Here is an 8,851-nt window from a genome sequence, read left to right as displayed (position 1 = left end):
GAGGAAACGGAGGCCCAGAGAGCAGAAACAACTTGTCCAAGGTGGCAGAGCTGGTAAGCGCTCTCGGCTGGATGCAGGGGGTGAGGCTGCGGGGTCCCTGCTCCCGCCGCCTCCGCCTCGCTCACCCTTCTGCCTCTCAGTCAAGTGCGAAGATTAATGAGGTGTGGATGTGAGACCATGGCTTTGATAGATGGAGTCAAAAGAAGGAGGCCTCACCTCCGTGGCCCGTTGTCTACCCGTCCCTGGGAAGAAAGGAATTGAGGCTGGAACTTCTCCCGATTCTGCTCTCCTCTCCTTCTCCTGCTGAGAGTCTGAGGGTTCGGGGCCTGCGGCCCTTCTGGCTCGGCATAAATGGGGAACAGGGCGGGTTATAAATGAACCGCCCTCTGAGACCAGCAGGCCCATCCAGCTCTGCACAGATGGCAGCCCATTGTGGGGGCAGGAAACTCTATTAGCAGCTCAGGCTGGGCTGCATCTGGAGCCAGGGTCGGCCTCCTTTCTGCTCCCCTCTTGGGGAGGAAGGTGAGTCATGCTGGCTTCAAGGTGGTCCAGGGTGGGCCCGGAGGAGTGGATTAGCCCTCAGGCAGCTTCTGAGTGGTATACCCAACTCCTGCGGCGGGAGTGGGGGGGTGTGGGGGGGTCCACCCAGGGCTGGGTCTGTGGGAGGCTAAACCACCACCCACCCAGGGACCCCTGGAGCTCGGATGTGTGCATTAGCTCCCCTACTCCTCACAGCAGCTCTGTGTGGCAGGGATGGTTGTTATCTCAGGTTTTGTTGTTGTTGTTGTTGTTGTTTTATAGGTACAAAGAGACCAAATCACTTGCCCAAGGTCACACAGTCCCTGCTCACTGCAGAGCCAGTGTCCTTGACTCCTAGGCACTTGTCCTGCTGCCTTGCTGAGCCAGTCCGCACAGCTGTGCCTATGTGCCTCTGCCTCAGTTTCTTCTCTGAGCCTCCAGCCACCAGTGGAAACAGAACCCTGCCTGGAAGGCCTGCCTCTGAGTATGGGGTCCTGACCTTTTTTGCCTAGCTCTGGCCCCTGCCCATGGTCTTGCTCCCCCAAGGGATTGGTTTTGGCTTCCTCAGATGCCTCCACCTGGGCCTGAGACAGAGCCTGGCACTGTGGTTCAGAGCTTGGGCCCTGGAGTTCCGCTGTGTGGTTCCAAGCAAGTTACCTAGCCTCTCTGAGCCTTAGTTTCCTCACCTGCCAACTGGGGATGATAATTGCCCGTGGGGTAGCCCAGGGATCTGAATTTTTAAATCAGCTTCCCAGGCGGATGCGACGTCCACTAATATGTGAAGCCTCTTTGGGGGTAAAGGAAGGGTCGGGTCATAGACTTGTTTGGATGAATGTCAGTCAAGGGAGATCAGATCGACTAGCCCTAAGGTTCTCTGACCTCTCACCCCTCCACACAGAACTTCTGCTGAGGAAAACTCCAGAAGCCCCCCTCCCCTCACTCTAGTGCTGCCTGTGAGTTATACCTTCCATGTTCACCCAAATTCCTCTCATATGACAAGGGGCCCCCAGGCATCCCCAGCAACACCGGGCCTCCCTGCTGAGGAAGCAGGCATGGTGGCTCCCTGTGGCACGGCTTTGCAGGGATCTGTCCCCTGTCCGGCGCCAGCTGTGTGACTTTGGGGCAGGTGGCTGGTTAATTGCAATGTCATTATACTTAAAATGGGGGCAACAGAAACTAGGTCATAAGGTTGTTATGAGGACATGAGAAGTCCAGAGCCCAGGGTCTAGTTGGGGAGACAGACTTATCATCAAATTATAATATAATATGGTAAGGGCCAACTGGTCTTAATAATAATTTAAAAAATACATTTATTGAGTTACACTTAACACAGTGTCAAACTCTGGGTTAAGCACTTTACAAGCCTCATTTAATCACCACACCGGCCCCATGAAGTGGTTCCTGTTATTATGCCCATTTCACAGTTGATGGCACTGAAGCCCAGAGAGGTGAAGTGACTTGCCCAAGGTCACACAGCCAGTAAGTGGCAGAGCTGGGATCTGAACCCCGGCAGCCCTAGCACCAGGAAAGACAGAGGAAGGTGGGAATAGTTCTGCCTGGACAGGCAGGGATGGAAGAGAGCAGAGGTCAGGAAGCCTGTTCTGGCTTCCTGGTAGAGTATGGACATGTCTCCAGAAAAACAAGGATGGGGAGCAGAGGCTCTGCTGAGTCTGATTCATCTCCCCACCTGTGAGCAGATGTTGGTGGAGGGTTGCAGCCCCAGGGCCCAGTGAGGTGGGCTCTGTCTTCTGTCATCAGGACTGGAGTCCCAGCTCTGAGTATCCCTCTTTGCTGAAGGTAATAAACCCGCCTCCTTATCCCCACTTGCTAAGAGGTCCTTTCGTTACTCCTCGGTTCTCCTATCACCATTGTGCCAATAAGTTGCATCTTTATGACCAACAGCAGACACATTGAGCTGGTTAGGGATGCTCCCTCGTCTGCTGTTTGCCCAGCATCTAAGAGGAGACCTGGGCCCAATTCCCACTCCTCTGTTGCAGAGCTGAGTGGCTTCTTTCTTTTTTAATAGTTCCACTCTAAGACTTAAGTCCCCTAATCTCTTTTCCAATCTTTGGTTACAACACTTTATTAATTCTATAGCCATATGGTGTGTAATAGGTCTCCTAGTTCCTGGGAGGCTTGGCTGTGATGACAGTTTCCTAGAAGGTACTGACTAGATTGGGCCTGGGGGGCGGGGGGCTGATATTCACTGAGTGTTGCTGAGAGATGCTTACTGAGCTCACTGACATATGCAGTGGACATTGAACCCTTCCCAGTGACAAGCCCAAGAGAGGTGCATGACCTTGGGCAACTTACTTGACCTCTGTGGGCCTCAGTTGTCTCATCTACAAACTGGGGATAATAATAGGACGCATCTCCCAGCATTGTTTTCAGGAACAAATGAGTCTGTCCAGGTAAAGCAACTTAGAATAAACAGGGTCTCCACACAGCAAGCCCTAGAGAGGATGAGTTGCTTTGGTGGTGGTAGTAAGGATGGCGACGGGCGAGGCTCGGGGACTGACGTTACTTGCTCAGGTGATACAGCAAGGATTTGGATCCAGGCCAACATCCCAGCAAGACTGAGGCCTGATATGGAGCAGAATTTGCCCAAACTGGCCAAACAGAATTCTCCTGATTCATTGTTCTATGCTCTTTGCACAAAACTGAGCCTCAGCCAGGGCAGGGGGTTGTTTTGGGGGGCTCCTCTGGCCCTGCCCTTTAAGAGGGCGGCAGAAGGAGGGAGAAGAAGGGGCACGCCCTGACCTCCACTCTCGCTTTCCACCAGACAAGCACCCCCCATCCCAGTCTCTCCAGGGGTCCTGCATTCTAGTGGCTGGAAAGGATCAAAACAGCAAGTTAAAAGCGAAAACCCACAGCATTTTCTTCACAATTCCCTCTGCTCCTGTGGAAGGAGGCACGCGTGTTCACGGACCTTTCAAGTTGTCGGGAACAGAAAACGGGACCTTTTCATGGCTCTTCCTCTGTGTTTGAGGCACTCGGTGCAAAGTGCTATTATTAGCATTGCCTTTGCTATCTGCCAAACAGGCTTCCCCGGAAAAAATAATTAAATGCGTTATTTGGTGTAAAATAAAAGCACATACCCACATTTGCAGCCTCAGACACCATCCCATATTTATTTTTGCAATTTTTACAGTTAAGCCTCGTGGCTACATCACATCTAAATAAGGCAATTAGCTCTGGGGGAGGACGGGCTGGAGGGCAGAGGGCAGGGCCTGGAGAGGTTTTAACAGTCGGATGAGGTGGTTTGTTCATGGGTCTTGAGGCTAGAAATGGGGGTCCACTGGAGAGCGGGAAGGACCGGGGTGCCTGGGTTGAGCCAGGCAGGGCCAGGCCAGCCCCTGTGACTAGCTGGAAAATGGGGATTAGAGGGTGTGGCCACTGGCCCCCAGGTGACCTAGAACCCCCAGGGGACTTGGCCTTGGCCTTCAGGGGATCTGCCTCCTCTGAGCTGAGTGCTCCCCAGCAAGAAGCCTCTTCTCTGAATCTTATCTCCTGGAGCCAGAAACTGGGCTTCTTTCAGCCTCCATATAAAATCTGTTTCCTAGCCCTGCCGGTTTGATTTACAAAATAGTCTCAAATCCATCTGCTTCTTTCGCCGGGCGCCAGGGCCTTAGCACAGATCCCGGTGGAGCAGAGGCGAGTTGGGGTTTGAATCGGACTCCACCACTACTTGCTGGGTGATCTCGGACTAGGGTTGGCAGATGGAGGAAATCAGAAATAACAGGATGCCCATGTGAATTTGATACGCAACATTTGGGACATATTTATACTAAAAAAAAAATTCCTTGTTTATCTGAAATTCAAATTTAACTGCTTATTCTGTATTTTATCTGGCAACTCTACCTTGGACCAGCTCCTTAACTTCTCAGCTCCTTCCTTATCAAGGGGGGGGATAATAAGAGTACCTGCTGCAGGGGTGGTGCTCAGGGTTAAATGAGTTAAAAATGTCAAATACTTGGAACAGGATGATAGTCACCGCCCACCGTCGATTAGTATATTAGGAAGCGCCTCCTACATTACAAAGCAGCTGATGTGTTTTATTTGCTGTACCTCCCCCCTTCCCCAGCTTCATCAGAACCAGCAGAACAGCGAAGTTGGAGGTGGGGAAAGTGAGGGGGATGGAGGTTAGACCTAAGGGAACTTCCAGGCAGGAAGGGCTGGGGAGACCTGCAACAGGTGACCAGGAGCCGTCCCTATGGTTCCTTCCTGGGCCTAGGAGAAGGCAGTTATTACGTGTAGAGCAGTTAATCTCACCGAGAGGGGAGGCAGGAGGGAGGTTATGTGTCTGGGAGGATTCTACTGGCCCACAGAGTCTGAGAGAGAGATGCTAGTGCCAAGAGCCGGTGTGGTTGGCGGCTGGGAGGAAGGGCAGAAGGGCTGGCCACCTAGAAGTCTGGTTTGAGGGATCCTGAGAGGGCGGTCATTCATTCACTCAGCAAACATCTACCAGGCAACAATTAGGCACCAAATGCTATTTCAGGTTCTCTCCCCAGCTCCTGCCAATGCCTGGGACGCTACCATTAGAACTCCTCTCTGTGGATGCCAAAGTCTCTCTAGGCTCCCTGTTAGCACTGGCACTTGCAGGAGGGTGGGAGAGCGTGGGTGCAGAGCCCAGAGGCTGGGGTTCACTTTGGCCCCAACACTCCTCACAGTGCAGTCTGGACAAGCTGTCTGCAGGGGCTGCAGAGGACTCTGGCTGGCTGCTTGCATCCTGCGTGCAGGTGGCCTGGAGAGCTAAGGTGCTGCAGCTGGTGACCAGGGCTGGGCAGATGGGTGGTGGGGCTGGGGCCCGGACAGAGCAACAATTCTCTACGACAACGACAACGAATGAACCGTGACTACACCAGCCACACGGCGGAGGTGCACAAACACCACCAGCGTGGTTGAATACAGCCAGACACAAAAGAAGACCTAACATACGATTCTATTTATGTAAAGTTCGGAAATAGGCAAAACACCAGGATGACTGAGGGAGCACACAAACTAGAAAGAGAAGCCAGAAGTGATTGCCTGGGACCATCCCGGGGAAGAGGGAGGTGGACTGGGAAGGGGTCCTCGGGATTGCTAGAGCTGGCAATGTTCTGGTCCCTGGCTGGGGTGGGGGTTACCCTGGCCTTTGCTTTAAAATAATTTATTAAGTGGAACCTTTGTTTCGTGCCCTTTTCTGGATGTGAGATTTATTTTGCAATGAAAAAAATAAAAGATTATGGGACAGAGAGGAGACGCGAAGGGTCACTGACGGGAGGACCTGAGACTCGCGGTCTAACTTCTTCCAGAGAAGAGCCTCCAAGGAAAAGCTGGAAGCTGACCTCTCCTTGGCCCCAAAGTTAGACAGGGAAGCTGGCGTGGCGCCCCCAACTACAGCCCTCTGGCCTGGTTCAGACTCATTAAGATTCCTCCCCAATTCTGTGCTTAGAGTCCACCGGCGTAAAGAGAAACCCATGAACCATGCAGACCTCTGCGGGGTGGGAGAGAGCTAGGAAAGAAGGGGTGGGGAAGAGGGAGGAATAGAGAAAGAGAGAGGGGGAGAGAGAGAGGGACAGCAGGGAGAGAGAGGGGAGGCAGGTGGGCATGAGGACCCTAGGTCCATGGTGCCTGGTCTGTATTCTTAGCCCATCCAGTCTAATGACAGCTTTTCATGTCTCCCCCCCCCCCACCCTGCATCTGCCACAGAACCAGGAATAATTATTGGAAATAATGATCACCCAGAGGGACGGGGGAGGGGCACTTTTCATTAACCCCAGACCTAGCGGCGACTGCCCTTCCCGAGGAGGCTGACCCTCACCCTGTCAGCCCCCACGTCAGGCTGAGCCAATGCAGGTCCCTCTGTCCCTCTTACCTTAATTCCCGGGGAAGTGACTTTTAAGGGTGAGCTCTTCATTGGGCCATAACAATTTACAAGCTGTGCAGCGGCAGGTTGTTCTGGGGCCTTCAAGGGGGGACCAGCGACCCCGCATCGTCCGCGAAGGTGAGGGGTCAAGTGACGCATGGTCCCTCATTGAAGGCCTCACACCAACAGAGAGGGCACAGCCAGGGAAGTAAAACATTTTAGCAACCCAGTCACTTTCCATTTCCCGAGTCACCGTCCCTGTCAGGAAAGGCGCTCCTGACTTAGGGCAGCTGGGAAACACAGCGGCCGCCAAATGCCTTATTTCCATCCTCCGCTCCCTCCCGCACCGGCCAGGAAGCCAGCAGAGCTTCACGCTGCCCCAGTCCCCAGGCTGTTCCCCATCTTGCTACTCTTTCAGGCACACACCCCCCGGAACAGGCCCCGCCACCCCCGGGGACCGTTCCTTGTTGGCGTTTATAAAGAGCTTCCATCTGGAGCATCTTCACAACGGAGCCCTCGACCCTTCAAGACCCAGCATGCTAGGACACACAGACGTGGGATCTGAATTCAGGCCTGTGGGCGACAGCTAAAGCCAGATCCTTCCTTCCTCAAAGGGGTGAGGTCAGGCAGAGAAAGCTCAGAGAACTTGTCCTTTTCCTTTGCTCCTCCTCACTGCCCCCACTGCTTCCCTCCTGTTAGTCCGTCTTCCAGCTCTCAGGCCTTTTCTAGAGAAACAGTTTGGTGAGTTGGGAAAACCAAATGCCGAGAGCCCTGACATCCAAGACCTGGGGTTCAAATCCAGGCTCCCCCACCAAGGGCTAAGCCTCTTCACTCTCTGAGCTTTGGTTTCTCTGGGTATAAAGGGATTAACAGTCTTCCGTTTTCAAGGATCGTTGTGAAGACTAGAATAAATCGCACTTTGTAAGAGGCCTGGCTCAGAATAAATGCCCAATAAATGCTAGCTGTAACAGAGGTAGAGCTGGCCAGCAGTCTGTCCCGTTTTCAGGACCCCCTTTCCAGGCATGGAGTCTTTGGCTGAGAAGCAGCTGCCCAGCGGGGACCCCATTCTTTCGACCCCTTTCCCTCTAGGTTGGGCCACGTCCTTAGTTCTCACCAGCGGAATGCGGGCACGGTGTTGTTGCCTGCCGCTTCCAGGCAGAGGGATCAAGAATTGGGGGCACCCTCCCCGGTGTCTGTCCCACTCTGCCAGCTGAACAAGGAGAAGTCAGAGATCTTTAGGGGGGCAGAGACACAAGAGAAAGGAGCCTGGGCCCTAACGGGCCACATGGCAGGCCACCCCAACCCTCGCCTTGGGCTGTGACTGAACTTTTATAGGTCAGGCCATTGAGATGTGGGGGTTTGCCTGTTACAGCAACTAGCCTTGCCTCTTCTTTTTTCTCCATTTCCCACAACCCCCAGTCCCTGTGTCTGTCCCTGTATGTCTTTCTGTCTGGGCCCACGGTCTGGAGTGAGTGTGTGTCCCCTGCCCTGTGGCTACCACACGTCTCCAGGCCAGGCTACTCCCTTCAGGCCCTGTGACCCAGGGCCTACCCCGCTGCCCACCACCCCACCCGCTCCAGGCCCACCGCCCCTCTGTCCATCAGGGGCCGGATGCAGCCGTCGTCGTGGTCTGGCTCTGAGCAGAGTGGGGCCTTCTTTCTAGGTGTCAAATGCAGTCCCAGCCTCAGTAGATGCTGACAGGACGGTCTGGCCATCCGGGGATCTTGCTTAGTTGTACGGTCCCCTGGGGACTGGTTTATGGGAATCCAAACCACATTGGACTTTAGAGATCGCCCTTTCCCCCTAGTAGTGCTCAGGGAGAGAGGAACCAATAGCCATGGGAACAGTTATCCTTGGCCTCCAATCTTCGCTCCCTAGTTTTCCATCTTTCGGGGGCAGGCCTTCTATGGGGACTCCCCCTGCAGCCTCCCTGGTGGTGGTCTGGGGGCCTGGTGAATTTGTACCATTTTTTGTGATAGTTCCTTCTTCCCAGGCTCCCTAGCTCCTGCCTGGCTTCTCCTGACCTCTCTCCATGTCTCCCTGAATTTTTAGCTCTGTCCGTCACTGCCTGGCCCCAGTGTCCCCCAAGAGGATACTGTGGCTTAGACACCTATGTCCTCCTTGAAATAGAAGCACGGCAAGAGTCTTGGAGAGGTCATCTCTGGGGGACAGGCTTTCTCTCTGCTTCCGTCCCGGCAGCACATGAAGTCCCTGGAGGACACAGTGGCAAATTGGATAAGCATCTCCCCGTGGCAGAGGCACTTACCTGGGGTTAAGCAGAGTCTCACACCGGCACTCCCGGATGTTGCCTGGAGTCATGCGCGCCTGACAGCAGAGATGGAGAGCATCTTTCCTCCCCAACCTTCTCCCCAGGTCTCTGCCTCAATTACCCAGAGTTCTCAGCACACCCCCTGCCACTTGGCCCACCCCCTCTCCCAGCTCAGAGCCCCCCGCCCCCACTGCCACACCACGACCCTGCCTTTT

The sequence above is a fragment of the Halichoerus grypus genome, chromosome 9, assembly GCF_964656455.1.
Source record: "Halichoerus grypus chromosome 9, mHalGry1.hap1.1, whole genome shotgun sequence".
NCBI lineage: Eukaryota > Metazoa > Chordata > Mammalia > Carnivora > Phocidae > Halichoerus > Halichoerus grypus.
The sequence above is the reverse complement of the archived record's forward strand: the minus strand, read 5'-3'. Positions refer to the sequence as shown.